The sequence below is a fragment of the Myotis davidii genome, unplaced genomic scaffold, assembly GCF_000327345.1.
Source record: "Myotis davidii unplaced genomic scaffold, ASM32734v1 scaffold438, whole genome shotgun sequence".
Lineage (NCBI taxonomy): Eukaryota > Metazoa > Chordata > Mammalia > Chiroptera > Vespertilionidae > Myotis > Myotis davidii.
In genome coordinates this window covers 4960476-4981688 of record NW_006290031.1, presented here as the reverse complement: position 1 = coordinate 4981688, position 21213 = coordinate 4960476, and positions in this window count along the sequence as shown.

Sequence of the window (21213 nt, the reverse complement as noted above, 5' to 3'; positions counted from 1 at the left end):
ACAAGTCAGTGGGGAATCCAGGAATAAAACACAGAGCTAGTCTTTATTCAAAGTTTAGCCAAGCTTCTGCTAAACACATTATCACACATGGTCCAAATTATTTGTAAAAACCAGATAGCGGGCAATATTATGAAAAATACTTGAATGTAGCAATTTTTAAAGGTACCCTTAACACTTTTTTTCCTTCTTTCCCTCCCCAGCCCCCCCTTTTTTTGTTTGCTTATATCTTTCCTTCCTTCTTCCTTCCTTTTTTCCCCTTTGAGTATCAGAACACTAATTACTGAAGATACTGTTTATAACTCATGGGGACAGCATAGGGTAAAGGTACAGAGCCTGGGATTCGGTATTAGATGTATATTATAATCCCATTTCTACCATTAATACACATGATGCTTAGGCAGTTTAAACCCCAGTGGTTTCATCATTAAATTGGAGATGGAGATAATGGCATTATGTCATGCAGGGATTGTGAGTAGCACATTCATTTAAAATATAATATATAAATATATATAAAAACTTGCATTTGTGCAAGAACTTAAAGCAATTATGTACACAATGGGTTTAGAAAATAGTCATTATATACAGAGTTCAATAAAATATAGATAGTATTATTACTCCTACTACTGTGTTCTAATTTCATTCCAAAATATTATACTTATTTCTTATTATGTATTATAGCTGGCCTAACATTTTGTATGTAGTATATTTTATAAACTTTCTCTCAAGGCCAAAGTGAGATCTGTGAAATTTGTAAGTGATATGATTTAAGGGTATTGAGAAATTCTCGTTCTCCAGATTAAAATTAGTGCTTCCATCAGTCATATTATAGTGGATAAAAGTCTTAGTGTGCCTTCGGATGAAATGCAATTTCATTTCAATGCCAGTTTTTGTTTTGGATGAGGAATGCACAAAGCTATTATTCTCTGTTGATGTATTATAGACATGAACCAAGTAAATTAAGGAAAGAAAGGCAGGGAGGGAGGCAATGGAATTGGGTACTGCATTGCAAAGATGGGCATGTAGCTAAAGTCATGACCTTGGGCTGTAGTTGTGCTCTTTGCTATTGTTTTTTTTCTCTTTCTTTATTGATTAAGGTATTACATATGTGTCCTTATCCCCCCAATTGGCCCCCACCCGCCCCACTCATGCCCTCACCCCCTTGGTGTCTATGTCCATTGGTTATGCTTATATGCATGCATACAAGTCCTTTGTTTGATCTCTCCCCTTAACCCCCATCCTCCCCTACCTTGCTATTGGGTTTTGCTTCTAAGAACGTCAGCTGACATAGCAAGGAGGATTATATCTGTATACCAACTTGTTATATTCATATCTATAAGTAGGTAACATAGGTAACCAGCTGTATCTATAATATTCTAAACATGAGCTCTTACTCATGTCTCAAAGTCTAGTCCATAATCACATGGATTAGTCCCCTCCACCCCCTGCCCCGTCCTCATTTATCTGTAAACTCTAACTTCAACAGTGGGAAATATGGCTCCCACCACCTGCCATTTACTTATGTAACTGTTCATTTCCAGTATGCATGTATACTAGTACCGGGATCTTTAACCTGTACTCCCACAGGAAAAACTTTATCAACTAGAGTGTAGTGTTTAAGTCCATGTCCTTTTGCCTTAAGTCTTATAGAGTCTAGATCATTCATTTCCAAAAGTTTCTTAGGTCAACACCTTTTCCTCCATTCCCTTCAGTCAGATTGTTTTATACATTTATGATAGTTATATTCTCTTGTCACAGTTGATCCCATTGTGGGCTCCCCAAACCTCCTAAATAATTTCTTTTTTAAAAATTTACATTCAGTTTCGATTTTTGTACTATAAAGTTCTATGGGTTTTGATAAATGCATAATTTTATGTATCCTACAGAATTATTTCATCACCCTCCAGATCCCCTGTGTCTTACCTTTCCATCTCTCCCCAGAACCCTTGGCAACCCCAGACCTTTTTACTGTGTCTCTATAGCTTTGCTTTTTCCAGGATGTCTGTTTGGACATACAGTATATATTTACTTTTTTCACTTAGCAATGTTTTTATCCTTTGGCTAAGTTATGTAACTTCGTATCAGTGGTTCTCAGCTGGGAATAATTTAGACTGTAAGGGACATTTGGCAATGTGTGGAAGCATCTCTAGTTGTCACAACTGTAGGGGTAGGGGATGTGCTATGTAGAGGCCAAGAATGCTGCTACCACCCTACATGCACAGGAAAATTCCTCACAAGAAAGACTTACATAGCCCAAATGTCACAAGGGTCCAGGTTGGGAAACCCTTATTTTTAAGATTTTCAAAAAGAACTTAATGTAAATTCTCCAAACATGTTCGTTTTCAACATTTTTAAGTTCTTTCATTCACTTATAAATTTAAAATCAACCTGTAAAGTTTTTTAAAAGCCTGATAGGATTTAAATTGAGATTTTGTTAAATCTGTAGATCAGTTTGGAGGGAATCGACATCTTGATAACATGATATGTCTCTTTCTATATATAGACCTCTTTAATCTGAACTGAGGTATTTTAGATAGCAATGTACAAATCTTAAACATTTTATTAAATTATACCAAATATTTCACCTTTTTTTGTACTATTAAAAGGGCACATTTATTTGACTTACACTTCCTTCATGAATAGTTAACAGTATTCATTCTTAACAAAATACAATTTGTTCTATATTGACCTTGTATTATTTGATTGTACTAAATTAACTTTTTATTTCTAAAAGCTTGTAAATATGTACTGAATATGGCACAAATCTTTTCTGCTTAAATTCCATAGGCCAGAAGTTTGTCACATTTAGGCCAAAGCTGAGAATTGTACTATTTGGTTGTGTAGATCTGTGACAGCTAGACTATGTTATTGTAGAAGATGGAGAAAAGTATACTGGTAGACTATTAGTAGTGTGCCATAGTCAACATCTCTGATCACGGAAATTGTTATATTTATTCTTCTTTTCACTTATTCACCATTTCCCAAGGAACAATCACAAATCCTAGCCAGTTATTATCTAGCTCATGCCATATTATTTGAATAATATTCAGAATTGTCCATCAGGACCAAATATATGTCTAACAGAGTATAAAGTACTCTGGCAATTTTTAATAATGCTTGCCTCCCATATTCAGTAGTGGATAAGAAATAGAATAGCTATAAATTCCCAGTTTGGAGAAGGACAAATGGAAAAAACACAGTCTTGAGCAATTTAATTTGTTTTCTTATCAGCAAATATTCTCTGATTCAAGAGGCACAGTCTAATTCAGAAAAATATACAAATAAATATTGTAGTTCATGTACTTTACACAATGCCACCAGAGAGGGAACAGTTTAGCTCAGAAAATCAGGGAAGCTTGGCCTTGAGGGTGAGTGAGATTTTATCACTTGGAATGGGTAAAGCAAAAGGGCCACAGAGGAGGGCGGAATTTTTCAGGTGAGAGCATATTTTTGGAAGAGAGAGTAATTCATGTGTTCTAAGTTTTATCTGTTCCATAAATGTCAGCAAACACTGAGAATTCTCTCTTTTGAGTACTTACAATTTGATATGGGTTTCAGATTTTTGTCCCAACATATTTAGTTACTGGAAGTGTCAGAAATGTCTTTATTAATATACAGTACAGTGCCGGTATGATGATGAAGGAGGGGATACATGATATATGTAAAGTTCTACAAGTCCCTAGTCCTCCTTGTTTTATTTTGTTTTATGTTAGTGGGGTATTGTATAGGAAGAAAGAAAAAAAAATCCTTGGATTTCCCTAAAACATTCCTCTGAGTTTATTCTAGATGTTTGACCATATTACTACTTACAGAATAGTGCGGCAAATAATGTATACATTAAAATATTTTATCATATTCATGCTTTGTTTTCCTTAATTAGTAAGAGGAAGAGATTCATGTTGGAAGTCAGAATGACTTCTGCTTCAAACAGACAAATATCATTAGTTGGCAGGCTGTAGTCAATTAATATCCAATATGACAGACCAGGTGGCCAGATCCCAGGATAAGTTTTGAAAGTACACAGAGTAATATGTACCTTCCCATCTGGCAGGCTGAAGGATTTGGAAGAGATGCCAAAGTCGTTACTGGCTTATTGTTAGCCAGAGATCATGGCTGTGAAATGTACTGTATTAACCACTGTGGTGTTCAGTTTGATTGTCTTCAAAGATGCAACTTGGAACATTAACATGCTAATTAAATCTCCTTTCTGATAACTATTGGGGAAATAGGTTTGTTGCCTAAATACTGCAGAAAATGTGAACAAGTTTCAACTTCTTCGAAGTTTACTTTCAAAAAGATATTTGTTCTTAACCTGGAAAGATACTGTGAGACTTTTCTTCTGAGCTTCTTGCTGATATATGCAATCACCTACTTAACACCTTCACTTGTCTCTCTCGCTTAACATGTTTAAAACTGTACTTTTGATCTTACCCACAACTAATCTAATGTTTTCCTCATTCATCTCAGTAAACGGTTCCTCCGTGTTCCTAGGTACATAAGCCCAAAGTCTGCAAATAATCCTCGGCACTGGCCTCTCTCTTATATACACATCCTTCCATCTGCAAAAGCCTGTCTATTTTGCCCACAATGAATTTTCCACATCTCTGCGCTTTTCTCCTTGTTCATTGCCACCATTTTATTCTAAGCTTTACCTCTCTCCTGGATGAGTGAAATGACTTCCCAATGCTTCCTACTTTCATTTTTGTCTGGGTCGATCTCATGTATACATATTGTCAGAATATCTTTAAAATGTTTTTGAACCTTTTTTTAATCTCTTACTCAAAGTCTTTGAGTATCATTTCACTAGGATAGGGCACAGAATTCTTTGTTCTGTGTTTTCTGTCCTTATGTGCTTCTGTAGACTCTTACTATGCTGTCCCCCTTCCACTCAAGGGTAAACTTAGGGATGGAGTGATGGGAACTTAAGAGCATATCTTGAGCAAATTGTTTATAACCAGAACTTTGAAATTTCACACCATCAACCTTTCATATCGTCAGCACCTCCCATTATGGATATTTATATACTTCCAGGTCACTTTGCCATGTTAACTGAGAATTTTGGTACTGGCTGCTCTTGGTGTTTTCCTGCCTTTTGTTGTTGTTGTTGTTTTTCCCTTGGTAAATATCAGTATCCTTTTGGATATTTCTTAACTTTAGAAACTCTAATAAATATTATAGATTTATAGCCATAGTAGCTATTTGATAAGATTTTATCATGTGTAATTTTATCATGCATTAATTTTTTTTTGTTAATCCTCACCTGCAGATATTTTTAGAGAGAATGGGAGGGAATGAGGGAGGAGAGAGAGAGAGAGAGAGAGAGAGAGAGAGAGAGAGAGAAAACTTGAAACCCAGGTAAATGCCCTTGATTAGGAATCAAACTCTCCATCCTTTAATGCATGGGCCAATGCTCTAACCACTTAGCACACTGTCGAGGGCTCATGCATTAAATTCAAAATGTAAATATCCCCATATGCCTTCCTGATATTTCATGCCATCCCTCTTTTAAATATCTCATTAAGTTTTCCAATTTACTAGTATAATGCCTCCATTTCTCCTATTGTTTACTTTTTTCCTCTACAATTTTTTTAATTCCTTATTGTTTAAAATATTACATATGTCTTCTTTTTCCCCCGTTGACCTCTTCCCGGCCACCACCACCACCACCCCACCCCGCACATGCCCTCTAGTGTCCGTGTCCATTGGTTATGTTTATATGTATGCATACAAGTCCTTTGGTTGATCGCTTACTCTCCCCCCCACCCCCCATTTATGGTCTGTTAGTGCTTTTCTGTCTCTGGATCTATTTATTCATCAGTTTATTTTGTTTATTGTATTCCACACATGAGTGAGGTCATGTGATGTTTATATTTCTCTGACTGCCTTATTACACTTAGCATAATGCTCTCCATGTCCATCCATGCTGCTGCAAATGGTAAGAGTTCTTTCTTTTTTATAGCAGCATAGTATTCCACTATGTAGATGTACCGCTGTTTTTTAATCCACTCATCTGCTGATGGGGCACTTAAGCTGTTTCCAGATCTTAGCTATGGTAAATTGTGCTGCTATGAACATAGGGGTGCATATATTCTTTCTGATTGGCTAATGCAGACTGGTGTAGCCACTGTGGAAAACAGTGTGGGGGTTCCTCAAAAAGTTAAAAGTGGAACTCCCATTTGACCCAGTGATCCCACTTCTAGGATTATATCTCCTGTTATTTTGAGCTCTGTTTTAAGATCCTCTTTGCTCATCAACACTGAATCTCATTTACAAAGCTTAAAAAACTTCACAAAGATCTTCAATATTTTGATAGAAAACAAAAATGTGGACACACATTTCTTCTCTATTAAGCTTATGTCTCTGGTAAGTTACTTGATACTTGCTTATTCCACAGTTTAACTGCTTCTCTTTTCTGCTTGGACTGCTTATGCATCTAGGAGAAAATTCCCACTAAGAATGCTTGGTTTAAACCCTAAGTAAACCTTGTTCAGTCATTCCATTCAGGGGCCATTCTATACACTCACAATTTTCTTCAATGTTCCTACCTTTCTTATCTCCTGACTCTCATAAAATAATATTACTGTGTTTTTTCTGTTCATTTCTAGAGCCTTGCAAAAAATTGGCATATAGTAGAGAATCATAAAAATTGTTTAATTTAATAATTCAAACATGGGTGTGAATTAGAATCATCTGGGAACTTTTAAAAATAAATGAAACTCTGAGGGTGATGCTCTAATGGGTATTCTGAAGAAACTCCCACGTTCTAAGGTGCAGCAAGAATTAAAAAAGAGCATTGGCCACTGAATGCCTCATTGAAATCCTGGTCTTCTGACTAGAAACTATAAGAATAAGTCAATTACAGTGGCAGACGGCTGTGCAGATGTCCATGTTACTCAGCATATCAGGCTTTGTGAACTGCCAAATACTCTCGGCCAGCAGCTTTCAATCTTTTTCATCTCATGGCACACATAAACTCGTTGTTGAAATATATGTTTTTTGCCTGCCTGACCAAAAAATAGGTGTAATTTTTATTCATTCACATCGGACATTTATTGTTGTGCTGGCTGTTGTCATTTTTTTATTGGACATTCCGAGAGAAAGAGGTCGGTGCCCCTGGCTAAATAGTCAGATAGTGCATGTTTTAAAAATTATGTGGCTAATTAATTGGCGAATTAGCATATTCTACGTAGAGAAACGGCGCTGCATACACACATCTAGTAGTTGTTCATCAAAGTGATATCTATAAAACTGCTGAGAAATGCCTCTTCTATTTCCTCCCTGGGGCTGCAGGAAGCCGCACTTACATAGTCTTTGAATAAACCCGTTGATGGTGGGCAGATTGGCAGGCAGAACGCTTAAATGCTGGTGTTAGAACTTGGCCTAGGCAAGCACCTCTTGTAATTTACTTTCAACTTGGCTTAAAGAAGGTGATTTTATGCCTGGGCTAGGGATGAAGGGAGATTCTGTTTCCCTCTGGGGACTTAGGAAGGATGAGAACATTTTCAATGTGTGCTTTTGCCCCTTCCTTTGAAAATAAATAAAACTATATTGTGTTGCTCTTCCACTCAGCTCAGGTGCACCTCAGTTCAGGCAAGCAAAGCCAGGTAAGCAGCATGTGCCCCATTCATCCTCTTGCATGATGCTTGGAATAGAAGGTGTTACCAAAAGCTTACTTTGTTTCTGATAACCCATCAATGGTATGTAACTAGCGACTGATGTGACTGCAATATTCTTAAATTCAAAAGCATCACAGCTGCCTCACATTTTCACATCTTCAGTAGAGAATTAAATCTTAGTTTATTGAGACTTCAGATAAAATAATCCAGGCATTTTGTCTAAATTATATGCTGTTTTACAAATTCCCAGTGCTTGGAAAATGTGTACCAAATATCACAAAGAAATGTAGAAAAATATGAAGGCTCACTATTTTAACCATCGCTATATAAATCATTTTAAAGGAATTGCCTGAGGGGGAAAATGTCATCTTGTATACCAAATTAAAGTTATCAATTTAAAAAAAATGTTTTTATTGATTTAAGAGCGAGAAAAAGGGAGAGGGATAGAGAGATAGAAACATCAATCTACTGCCTCCTGCATGCCCCCTATTGGGGGTCGAGTCTGCAACCCAGGCATGTGCCCTGACCAGGAATGGAATTGGGGACCTCTTAGTTCATGGATCAGTGCTCAACCACTTGGCCACACTGGCTGGGCGAACTTATCAACTTTTATTTTGACTTCCTGTTCAGTTCCAATAGCTAAAACAGGATTTTATATAATTTTTTTTATGCAGAAAGAGAATGGCTTTTTTGCTTTTTTTAAAATTGTTGTTTAACCTACTTTTTCTCATTGTTTACATTTTGAACTGAAAACATTATAAACTATTTGAAAATACCTGAGAACAGTGATGTGTAAGTAAAACCACAGACAAAATATTGGTCAGAAAGGACACCTTAATATAAATTTCTTCAAACAATTTATTAACTATAAATATGTTAAATAAGATTTATGTTATATTAAATAATATTTAATAAATATTGTATTGAATAACATTCAGATATTTCATTTGATATAAGTTATATCTGATATTTTAATTTTATTGATATTTTAAAGTGAACCAATTTCTCTATTATTTTGTTGGCTAAATATGTATATACATATCTGAGGATGATGCCTAGTGCATAGTGGATAACAAGAAAAATTTTGGATTGATTGTGTAATATTGTTAACATAACTTGTGTTTTTACTTTATAATGTTCTCAGTAGTAATTTTTACTTTGGCTTTGCCTTTATATTTTAATTATTATCAATAGTAAAATGGGATAGAAAGATGATGAAATAAGATTTGTAGATTCATTAACAATTAATTTCTGAATTTATATTTTTTATACTTTTTACTTTTTATTTCCTACCTGGAAGAATTTTTATGACTATGAATTTTAAACTGGTAAGGGAATGCTAATGAAGAAGTGGATTAGCAAAAAAAAAAAAAAAAAAAAAAAAAGAAGGAAATATTTAAGAGAGGGCCGAGAGTGGTAACCTCTAACTAATTGAAGTATTTTATCTCTTGGTGTTTTGATTTATTTATACACTCTTAATTTAAAAGAAATGTGTTCCATGATTTTCAGTAAGTGATAATTATATATTGAAGTAATGCCACAGCATGTCAAACGTTTTGGAAACTGAAAGAAGAGAAGAGCTGGGACCATTACCCTGAGCCTCACTGCACGTCAGCTTTCTGAGTGGGTAGAGTTTGTGGCTGATATGTATGAATGAGGTGTGTGGGCTGGGCCCTGGTTCAAACTCAAGGCTACCTTCCTTCTTCTAGTATATGAGGTGTGCTCTATATACCGACCTTAGTAATGGGGTTTCCTGTGATGGTCCCCTTAATCCGGGAGGTAAGAGTCAGCTAGGGTTCCTCTGCATCTAACCTTTTTCTGTGATAAGGGTACATGGTGCAGTGACGGTATGGGGTTTGTTAGGTAGATGGACCTCAGAGGTGGCTCTTGTTCCTCCGATGGTATGAGAATATTTTTTCATGTCAGAAAATAGTGTGCATATGACACTGAGACCCTGAGGACCTGAAGAGAGGCCGTGCTGCCAGATAAAGAGGATGCAACAGCAAGTTTAGTCAAACAGGACTGGGGACTAGAGAGAAGGTGTGCATCTCAGCCAACACAGAGCACAGTGGCTCATGTCCTCCCCTGCAGACCTTTTGTAGGATCCTACAAAAGGTTCTTAGAATTTATAGCAAGTGAGGGCGACTCTAAATGAAAATGAGCCCAGCTGGCGTGGCTCAGTGGTTGAGTGTTGACCTATGAGCCAGGAGGTCATGGTTCGATTCCTGGTCAGGGCATATGCCCTAGTGTGGGGCATGCAGGAGGCAGCCAATCAATAGTTGTCTTTCATCATTGATGTCTCTATCTCTCTCTCCATCTCCCTTCCTCAATGAAATAAATAAAAATATATTTAAAAAAATAAATAAGTGGGAAGGAATTTGGGGTGGGGTGGAGAGAGGAGTGGGAAGAGATCAACCAAAGAACTTACATGACTAACCCATGAACACAAACAATGGAGTGGTGAAGGCCTGGGACAGGAGGTGGGGTGGGCTAGAAGAGGTCAATGTGGGAAAAAGGGGAGATTTACATAATACTGTCAATAATAAAGATTTAAAAGAAAAAAAAGAAAGGAGAAAAAAATCCTAAAAATAAATAAATAAAATTTGTCCTTGGTAATATTTACAATTCAACATAAATTATTAATATTATCAATGTTTGAGGAGAAAATAGAACAAAGTTTTAAAGATATGTATTTTAATTTCTCATCTGACATTCCCTCATAATTGCCTGGATTGAGGTTTATTTTAAGTATCTAAAATACTACATGATTTTACTAAATTTTGGAAGTATTCTTTTCTTAATTCTCTAGTCAAAAGACATAGAGTTTGAAAAAAAATGTGGCTAAGTTATTGTGCACAGAGAATAAGGATAATAAGAATATCTACACAGTCTTTAAAACTAAAATAGTCTATAAAAATTTTCTGTATTGCCTATAAATGACTTAGAGAATGAAGTCTCACTAGTCAAAACATGAACCATTTTATTTCTAACTAAATCCATTCTCACTAAATATCAATGGGATTCAAAGCCTATGAAAGAGTGAATACTATTCCCACAATTAAAAACAAAATAAAGTATTTCTTTTTAAAATAGTTATCATTGTTATTTATGTGATTAAGTTACAAAGATGGATAGTTACCTTAAAAATTCTCAGGAGGCAGCAACACCTGAGCAAGTTATTTAAATTTAATACCCAAGTGTTTAAAAAATAAATCCCTAGTCATCACTTTAAAGCTGCCTAGATCAGTTCTCCTTTTCATCTAGAGTTCACTGGAAATCAAAGAAAGAGGGTCTGAAGCCACAGCATGGAAATTCCTGGTGGACTTTGAACATTTGTTTCCATGCACTTCCATTGTTAATGTATACCTCTGGGACAAATCCCACTAAAAGCATCTTCAGATTTAGGTCATTTAAAAAAATAATACAATCAGCTCCCTTCTCTTTATGTAACCCTGTCTCCCAACCTGCTAATCTCTATAAGCACTGTTTATACTCATGCCTTTGCTTGTAATATCTTCTCCATAACCTCTTACTACAGAAATTTCACTTATTCATTCTGTAACTTACAATCAATTTCACTGAAGAAATGGTCCATGTACAATTCTTGTTCCCATCTCTTCATATTTTATTCACAACTTACTATAATATTTCTACCTCCTTCACACCATTGAAATTCTTCCCAGTAATAAAATATATATATTACGTTGCTACTTACAATATCATTTCCTTTTTCTTTGACTTCATGACACCATCTTTTTATGTTTTTCCTCCAGTTTCTCTGAAAATCTTCTTCAAGTTATCACCCACTAATCAACCTAATGGCCAGAACCATTCAATGAATTAGGAACCTAAAGTCTAATATTAAAAAAAACCAAAACAGCTCATCTTATTTTCCCACCCTACATTCTATCCTAATATATTGCTTTTTACTCCTTGGTTCTGTGTCCAATTCTTAAAGTCAGAATACAGGAAGCCAAGCCTGGTTCTTTACTATAATAAAAACTTCATCATGCCTTTTAATTCTTAAGTATTTCTTGATAACTACCAATTTAAAAATTATTTCTTTGCCCGGCTGTTGTGGCTTGGTGGTTGAGTGTCAGCCTATGAACCAGGAGGTCACTGTTCGATTCCTGGTCAAGGCACATTCCCAGGTTGCAAGCTTGATCCCCAGTGGGGTGTGTGCAGGAGACAGCAAATCAATGGTTCTCTGTCATCATTGATATTTCTATCTCTCTCACTCTCTCCCTTCTCCTCTAAAATCAATAAAAATATTTTTTATTATTACTTATTATCAGACTATTAAAATTACCATTATACTTGGTTTTGTCTTCAGTCTCATTGCCTGTAATCTGTTTTGCAAATTTGCCATTTTGAAGATGGGATTTTATTTTCTTATTATTTTGAAATAATTATTTACATATTCCTTTCTCAGACTTAAGGGTTGTGAATATTATCTTCCTACTAGTGGCGTGTGTTTCATTTTCTTGTTTGGAGTGGAGGTTCTAGCAGGGGAGCGCAGCTACTTGTATACCCTGACCATTCCCTTGACTGAGGACCAGTCCTCTCCTCTGGGAAGAAATGCCTTAGCATTATTCACACACATTTGACCCACAGATGTGATGTATCTCCCCATTTATTTAGGATGCCTACATTTTCTGAGACATTTCTTTTAGTTTTTAGAAGTGTTTCCAGTAATAACTTTTAAATATATCCAGTACACATACAGATAACCAAACACATGGGTAGACAAGAAAAATGAAGCAAGAGCCAGAAGAATAAGCAGAACCAGAGACTTTTGCAGAGGTAATATTTGGCAAGACAATTAGGGAATACTTCTTCAATACAGCCCCTGAAAGACTACCAATAATGGCACTATCAGATACATACTCTATAAGAACTATACTTTATGTCTTCAAAGAAGTAGAATTCAGCCTTGAAAATTTCATCAGCTATTTGGAAACTCTAAAAGGTGGTATAGAAGATTAGAAGCTGAACCAAACACAAATTCTGGAACTAAATTTCATTAACCATATTTAAGATACAAGGAGAGGTTTAACAGCAGATAAGATGCTCCTCTTTAGGTGAAGATGAAATTAATTACCTAAGAAATAGAAGAAAATATTTAGCATTTACAATAGAAGTAGAAAAGGTGTGTCGGGGGGGGAAGAAGGTGACATATAGAGTTAATGCTTTGGAAGTTCTAAAATATACACTTTTTTGTCTGAAAGGAGAAAAGGAACTAATAGTAAAAATACCAGAAAAAACATTAATTCCTCCACTGAGACATATGCAGTGCAGCTGAAAAAAAAAAGTACAACGAGAAAAATATTTTATATTTTAACTAGAGGCCCAATGAACGAAATTCATAGCCCCTCTCAGCCTCGGCTGGCCCTCGCAGCCCTGGCTTCATCCGGAAGGTCACCCGGATGGTCGTCTGGAATGTCATCTGGATGATGGTTCTGCTGTTTGGTCTAATTTGCATATTAGCTCTTTATTATATAGGATTACAGTTTGCTTTCATTATTTTGGTTTGCTTTCAGATGTACAACATCGTCCCTGGACAATCATATACTTTAAAAAATGATCCCCCAATATTTCCAGTGCCCATCTGACACCTGACACCATACATAGTTATTACAATATCATTGACTGTATTCCCTGTGCTGTACTTCACATCCCTGTGACTGTTTTGTAACTATCAGTCTGTACTTGTGAATCTCTTTACCTCTTTCACCTAGTCCCCTAACCTCCCTCCCCCAAAAAATATTAAAAAGAGAAGGAAAAAGGCATATTTTTTTAAAGTTCAAAATTTATATAAATAGGTATTATCTTAATTGCCATAATATAATCCCAATAATATATGTCAAAAGATATTGGGAGATCATTTTCAATATACTAAAAGGATGAATTGCCATTCTGGAATCTATACTTAACAAAAATGTTCTTCAAGAATAAGGGCAAAATAAATGTATGTCAGATGAACAAAAGCAGAGTGAGTTTTAAGCAGCAGATACCCTTCAAAGATATAGTTCAAATAAGAAAACATACAAAATAAAAATATGGAGATGCAGGAAGGAATTAAGAACAGAAAAACATTAAGTATATGGGGAAATATAAATGCATATTGATGTATAGAATAACAATAGCTTGGAAAATTTTTTAAAAATTTATTTGTAATTAAAATACTTAATAGCATGAATATTTGGACTTACTTTCTAAAACTTTTACAAGTTTTAAAGGGAAAAAATAAAAATTTAAAGTAATACCCCTAGTCATTCCTAGGTCAACTACTATATCAGTAAACATATGGTATAAACCTTTCATGGAAACATGGAAAGATACAAATACTCTATCAAGTTGAAAAGAATAAGAACCAGGGAACATAGAAAGTACATAGTACAAAGGCAGCCATAACCCCAAAATACATCACCAAATGTACTGAGTTAGAGTAAACTAAAGTGGAATAATTACCGCAAGTAAAATACAAAAATTACCTGACTGAGTTAAAAAGTCCTAACTGGGTTAGGTGGTGGCCTTGCCCTCTCACACAGGAATATAAAATATGTAAAACAGTTAAAACAGGACAGAGAAAGGTTGAAAAATCAAAGATTGAAAACACTTTTATACAAACACCAAAAGGGAGAAAATCATATAATGTCTAATTACTGAGGTGTATACCTGAATAATGTATGCAAACTGTAATTGAAAACTAAAAATGATTTAAATTTTAAAAAAGAATTTTGAAGTCAAAGAAAGGAAAAAAATCATAGTAGTTATATTAATATAAGACAAAATAGATTTTAAAGCATAAAACATTATAGAGCATCATTGTATGGTGCTAATAAATTGAATTCAGCCCTAACCAGTTTGGCTCAGTGTGTAGAGCGTCGACCTGTGGACTGAAGGGGTCCCAGGTTCTACTCTGGTCAAGGGCACATGCCCCGGTTGTGCGCTCGATCCCTGGTGGGAGGCATGCAGGAGGCAGCCAGTCAATGATTCTCTCTCATCACTGATGTTTCTATCTCTCTCTCCCTTCCTCTTTGAAATCAATAAAAATATGTATTTTTTTAAAAGGGAGTTCTTTAAATCCTTATGATGAAAAAGATTATAAGATTATATAAATAATTTTAAAGCAATGAATTTGAAATTTTAGATAAAATGACAAAGTTCTTAGAGAAGTATTTCTTATTCCATTTAATTTTCAAGCATAATAGAAGTAAAAAGTCTAAGAAGTTTTATAACTACTAAGACTAAATTTGAAATTAAAATATTTCCATAGGTAACCTCCAAGCCCAGGTAGTCTTATAAGGAGCCCTACTAAATATTTTAAAAGAATATTTTATACAAATTATTGTATAATTTGTACAATTTTTTACAAATTATTCCAGAGCATTTTATTTAACATAACCTATATACCAAACCTGATATGGTATAATTAATTTAAACATTGTTACAGAATTAGTAAATACTAAGGAAGGATTCATTCTCAAGTTTTTCTGGTTTCAAAGCTCTTAATCTCATTGCTATACTGTCTCCTATAGCCTATGTAATGTTGATCCATGGAGAAATATACAGATGAAAGGACATTTGTTTAATCCCTCATGTTTCACCAGCTAAAGTCAGAGATGGCTAAGTGGCTTTGTGCTTCTTAGGAGTCGAAGCTTCGCTGTTTCCCACTGACTAGGTTAATAACTCTTTCAACACTGAAATCCATGCCAAAATGAAACCACACACCTGGGACATCTTGAAGTCCAGGGGAGGGTCATGGGAAGGAAACTGCTTTCATGGTCTTTTGCTAAAATCATCTTATCTCAGGTACATTAGCAGCGAGAATCATTTATGATGAAAACTGTCCTCTCTAGGTATGTCCAGCTCCCATTCATATGAACCCATCACTCAACAGTTAGTCTCTTCAGGGAAGTAATTTCTCTGGTCTGACTGGAATGAGGCAAAGTAATGCTGTACTCTGTTGTTACATGTCCCAAATTCTGAGGCGCTGACGTTGTTCAGATGTGATCAATTGGGGCTCACATAAGCACGTTCAACTAGTTGTAAACTTTTAAGGAATAATGGATTTGAGGTGTTATTTTTCCCCTGCTGTAATATTTTTTTCTTCCTTCATAGGGGAAAGCACTGTCTCTCTCTCTCTCTCTCTCTCTCTTTAAATGTATTGTTATTGTAGAAAATACAATAACATCTTCCCCCCCCCCATTGACCCTCTCTCCTCCCTTCCCCCAGGCCAGCACCACACTACTGCCTGTGTCCATAGGTTTTGCATATATGCATTTAAGTTCTTTCGTTAATCTCTTTCCACCCCCACCCTGCCCCCCCCCAACTCCTGCCTTACCTCTGAGATATTTCAGACTGTCCCATGCTTTTAATATCTCTGAATTTATTTTGTTCAACAGTTAATTTTGTTCAATACATACCATGTATGAGTGAGATAATGTGATACTTGTCTTTCTCTGACTGGATTATTTTGTTTAGCATAATACTCTCCAGGTCCCTCCAGGGATCCTTCTTTTTATAGCTGTATAGTATTCCATTGTGTAAATGTACCACCTCTTTTTTTATCCACTCATCTACTTATTGGCACTTGGGCCTATGAACATAGGGCTGCATATATTCTTTCAGAATAGTGTTTCAGGATTCTTAGGATATATTTCTAGATGTGGGATCACTAGGTCAAATGGCAGTTCCATCTTTTATTTTTGAGGAAACTCCATACTGTTCTCCATAATGGCCACACCAGTCTGTATTCCCACTAGCAGTGTACTAGGGTTCCCTCTTCTCCACATCCTAGCCAATACTTGTTGTTTATTGATTTGTTGATGGTAGCCATTCTAACAGGTGTGAGGTGATACCTCAGTGTCATTTTAATTTGCATCTGTCTGATTATTAATGACCTTGAGCATTTTTTCATTTGTCTTTTGGCCATCTGTCCTCCTTGGAGAAGTATCTGTTTAGGTCCTTTGCCCACTTTTTAATTGGAGTTTGTCTTTCTTTTGTTAAGTTGTATGAGGTCTTTATATACTTTGGAAATTAAACCCTTATAGGTTGCATCTTTGGCAAGTATGTTCTCCTACAGTAGGCACCCTTTTCATTGTATTGATCATTTCTTTCGCTGTGCAGAAGCTTGTTTGCTTGTTAAGTCTCACCCGAGTGTATTTTTTTACTGATTTTTAGAGAAAATGGAAGAGATGGGGAGAGACAGAGAGAGAAACATTGATGTGAGAGAGACACATAGATTGGGTTGCCTCCCACAGGAGCCCCGACTAGGGGATTGAGCCTGAAACTGAGGTGTCCTTGACTGGAACAATATCTGCTACCCTTCTGCGGGCCAACACTTTAACCACTGACCCAAACAGGTTAGGGAAGAAGGTTTTTATTTTGATGTAGTCCCATTTGTTTATTTTCTCCTTTGTTTCCCTTGCCTTAGGATGTACTTGCTAACATATTGTTATGAAATTTTGCTACCTATGGTTTCTTCTAGGATTTTTATGGTTTTATGATTTACATTTAAGTTTTTTATCCATTTTGAGTTTATTCTTGTATATGGCGTAAGTTTGTGGTCTAGTTTCATTTTTTTACATGTACCTGCCCAATTTCCCAACATCATTTATTGAAGAAACTGTCTTTACTCCATTGTACGCACTTGCCTCCTTTGCCAAATATTAATTGAGCATAATAGCTTGGGTTGATTTCTGGGTTCTCTGTTCTGTTCCATTGATCTGTATACCTATTCTTATGCCAGTACCAGGCTGTTGTTGTTTTTTTAAAGATGTTTCAAGTCTCTGTGGAGTAGGGAAATGGAGGAGAAGAAAGAAAGTTAAAAGTAAACTAGAAGTTAACTTTGTCTCTCTGGAGAAGGGGAAGTAGAAGGACTAATGCATTAGTGAAAGTGAGTCCCTCTGTGAAAACGTTTTACGTGTTATTAGAAGAAATAAAAAAATTAGTCACCAAAATGAGAAAATGTATAACCTCCGTTCACAATAGCTGAGCATATCTCACGATCACGCCATGCTTCTCCTTGCAGTCTCATATCCTAGAGCTACCTAAGTCTATTTAATATTTCGAATTCATGGAAACAGCCTGTTTCTAACCTCCATGCCATTGCTCACAGCTCTCTATCCCCCTGAATGTCAGCTTTTTCTCCTGCACTCACTAGGCTAGTGTCTGCTTATATTCCAGCTCCTGCTCAGATGGCTCAGCCTTTCTTGACCACCTCAAGATGGCTTAGGTAACCTCCCTGTATTCCTGAAGTTTTTGTCCTCGCTCTGACCCCAATGAGTTTAGTGTTCAGTTTAGGGGTCTCTGCTTTGGGGTAGTAGTTATCTTTGCACCTTAACTGTGGCACAGAGCCTTATACACCTGTTTTCCCAATAAATATTTATTAAATCAGTGAATTATTTGAGTGATGAAAAGCAATTCATTCACTTTTCTGGATGCTCAATTTCTTATCTATGACATGAAAAGATCATATAATATCATTTCTAACTTTCCCTTCACCAATAAATGTGTGTTTCTTCAAGTGGAGACTCTGGTGTGAGCCTCTTAGTTTGATACTGGAAGGAGCCCATCAGTATAAAACTTCACATCAGAAAAACAATAAAATAAAATAGGGTGTGATTTACAATTGTAAACCTCACACTCACTGGAGTGACCCATAAATGGAGACTTTAATAAGCATATGTGCTCAAAATACTGTAGCCTTCCTGCATCATTTTGTCAGTAGTATATTTTTAGTATCTTCTTTGTGTGTATGGCTCTATAACTGTGATCTAGTTTTACTTTAATGGAAAACAAAGTCAGGGGAGAATTTTATAGTCCAAATTTCTTGTTTTCTTGTTAGATTTTAAGGTTTTGCATAAAACCATTATAAAACAGGAATTTAAAAAAAAATCAAATGCTCCAAAAGTTTCTGAGGTTTTGTCTAGAAGCGAGAGATGCCTATTGTCAAAGGATTTCATTAGCTGTTGCTACAATTAAAGACAAAAACTTTCTATTTGTTTTTAGAAATTTATACCTAAAGGGAAGATACATCGATATTAAGGTCCAGATTAGATTAGATTTGAATAAACCTCCTGAAAAGATTTCTTCAAAAAATTAACTTATATTTTAAATATTTCTACTCCAAAATAATTTAGTTTCTTACAGACTCATAGTTGTGAAACCAACTCTTCATGAAGCATGAAGAGCTATGTTTTTAATCTTAATTAAAAAATGAATGAGTATAAGAAAAACAGGTTACTTTACTGTGGGCACTTAACCATAGTTACCTCAATAATATCTTCGGGGGATTGGTACCAGTAAAATCATGAGCTGGATGTTTGATATCTGACATTGCCAGCCAAAATCTCCTGCCTTGGGCTGTATTTAAATAATAACTGTACCATCAATGCTCTGTTTCACTTTTGTAGAGGGGAGAAAAAAACAAACAAACAGTGGATTAAGACTCTGAATGCTCCAATATGGCTGTGTGTTAATTATTCCCATGTAGATTCGGAGCAAGAAATATAGAGATAGGGCTGGTGGATTCTCAGAAAATGTGTTAAGATGGTGAAATGTGATGGGAAAGGAGGCATTTGACTCCACCGATAATGGTGATTAGAAAGGACTTCAGGTGATAAACACTTCCCCATCTGACTCCTACGGTGATCCCCTGTCCAGAAGCAGACTGGTGATTGCTGTTGGTTGCTGGCAAAGAGAAGTGGCGGCGTACTCAGTTCTCTAGTTACACCTAGAATTCATTCCACACATTAGGTAATAGAAGCCAAATGAACTAGGAAATTTTTTCAAACAATGAAGAAATGGGCAGGACAAGGAAATGCCTATTAGTTATAGGTAGAATATTTAATATCTCAGGTTAAAGTTCCATGTAGTTTTCTTTTAAATTCGTTACACTTGTAAACTTAAAAGACCTTTTTAACCAGACGATAGAGATACCTCAGTCCTTTTCAGAAGCAGGTATCTTATCTTCCAGTTCGATTTTTCTAATCGGAAACCTTGTTATTTAAAATATCAAAATAACCAATAAACCAAAATGGTACTTTCCTAAGAAGAAGACAGAAGCATTTTATAGTAGAGTATTCACATGATCAGACACAGAAATGCTTTTCTCAAACCACTCTCTCAGAAGTAAACATAGGTTACCATGAAGAAGACCGAATATATAAAACACACTTGTCTTACTCCGCTTGGGTCGTTTTAGCAAATTACCATGAATGGGTGGTAAACAACATTTATTTTTCACAGTGTTGGAGGTGAGAAAGTCCAAGATCAAGGTGTGGGCAGACTTGGTTCCTGACAAGAGCTCTCCTCCGGTTTGTAGATGGCCGACTTCTCACTCCACCTTGACAAGGCTGAGAGAGAACTCTAGTCTCTTTCTCTTCCTGTGAGGAGACTAATCCCATCATGAGAGCTCCACCCTCATGACAATTACGTCCCCAAAGCCCATCTCCAAATACCATCATGTTGGGCATTAGAGTTTCAATAGATGAATTTTGGGGCAACACAAACACAGCCTATGACAGCTATTTCATTATTATTGGTGCCAAATGTTCTAAAAAATATGTGCAACTTATTTTTTCAAATGCAGAATATGTTTGATATATGAAAAAAACACAGGCCCAAATTTCATTTTGAAATGTCTCACTTGATTAAACTTACTTTATTAACCCCTTCCCCAATAATTTTTTTGTTAAAAACGTTTCTTTTTCAGACTAATTTTTTTATTTTGGTTCTATATAGTATTTTTGATGCTGGTTATGAAAACAGTTTGTAATTATTTTTTCTTCCCATTTTTTGTGGTTAAGAATAGTATTTCCTCAGAAAGTTTCTAGATAAAATTATTTAGAATGGTACGTATGTAGCTGGTTTTTGAAGGTAAAGTTTTTAGACGAGTATACTCGTCGACGACTGAAAAAAGAACATTTTGTGAAAACGTGTATACACGTTTCTGCCGGGGAAGGGGTTAAATGCAGTAAGTATAACTCACAATTGTAAACTATACATTCTGATCTTAGAGTTAATGCCACCAGATTCCAGATGGTGAGAGAGGGCATCTAGTTTTACTCACTAAAAAAATAAAAATAAAAAACACTGTACCTAAGTTTGTTCATAGCCAGATATTCATATTCACACATCATGAACCGATGGGCTCAATTCCAGTATCCAACTGTGAATGAGAAATCTTCAAAATACTGGGTTGCACTGTGTTTCTATATCACCAAAGAAGGTATTCACATGCTGGGATATATGCCTGCATGAACCCTCCTAGATTCAGCATTGCTCTCCCACAAAAGGAAATGCCTCACCATTCTTAGGCCTATCTTTCAATACATGTTTGGGGCCTGCAAGGTAAGCCTGAAAAAAGAGAGAGAGGTTCCGCAGCTCCCCAAGGTACCTTCCTGCCTGAGATTTACCGTATTTGCCGGCGTATAAGATGACTGGGCGTATAAGACGACCCCCTAACATTTCCACTCAAAATACAGAGTTTGTTATATACTCGCTGTATAAGACTACCCCTCTTCCGCACACCTTCCACACACCAAATAAAAGGTAAAACAATATCAGATTTGATTTTAACATTTTAATTTAT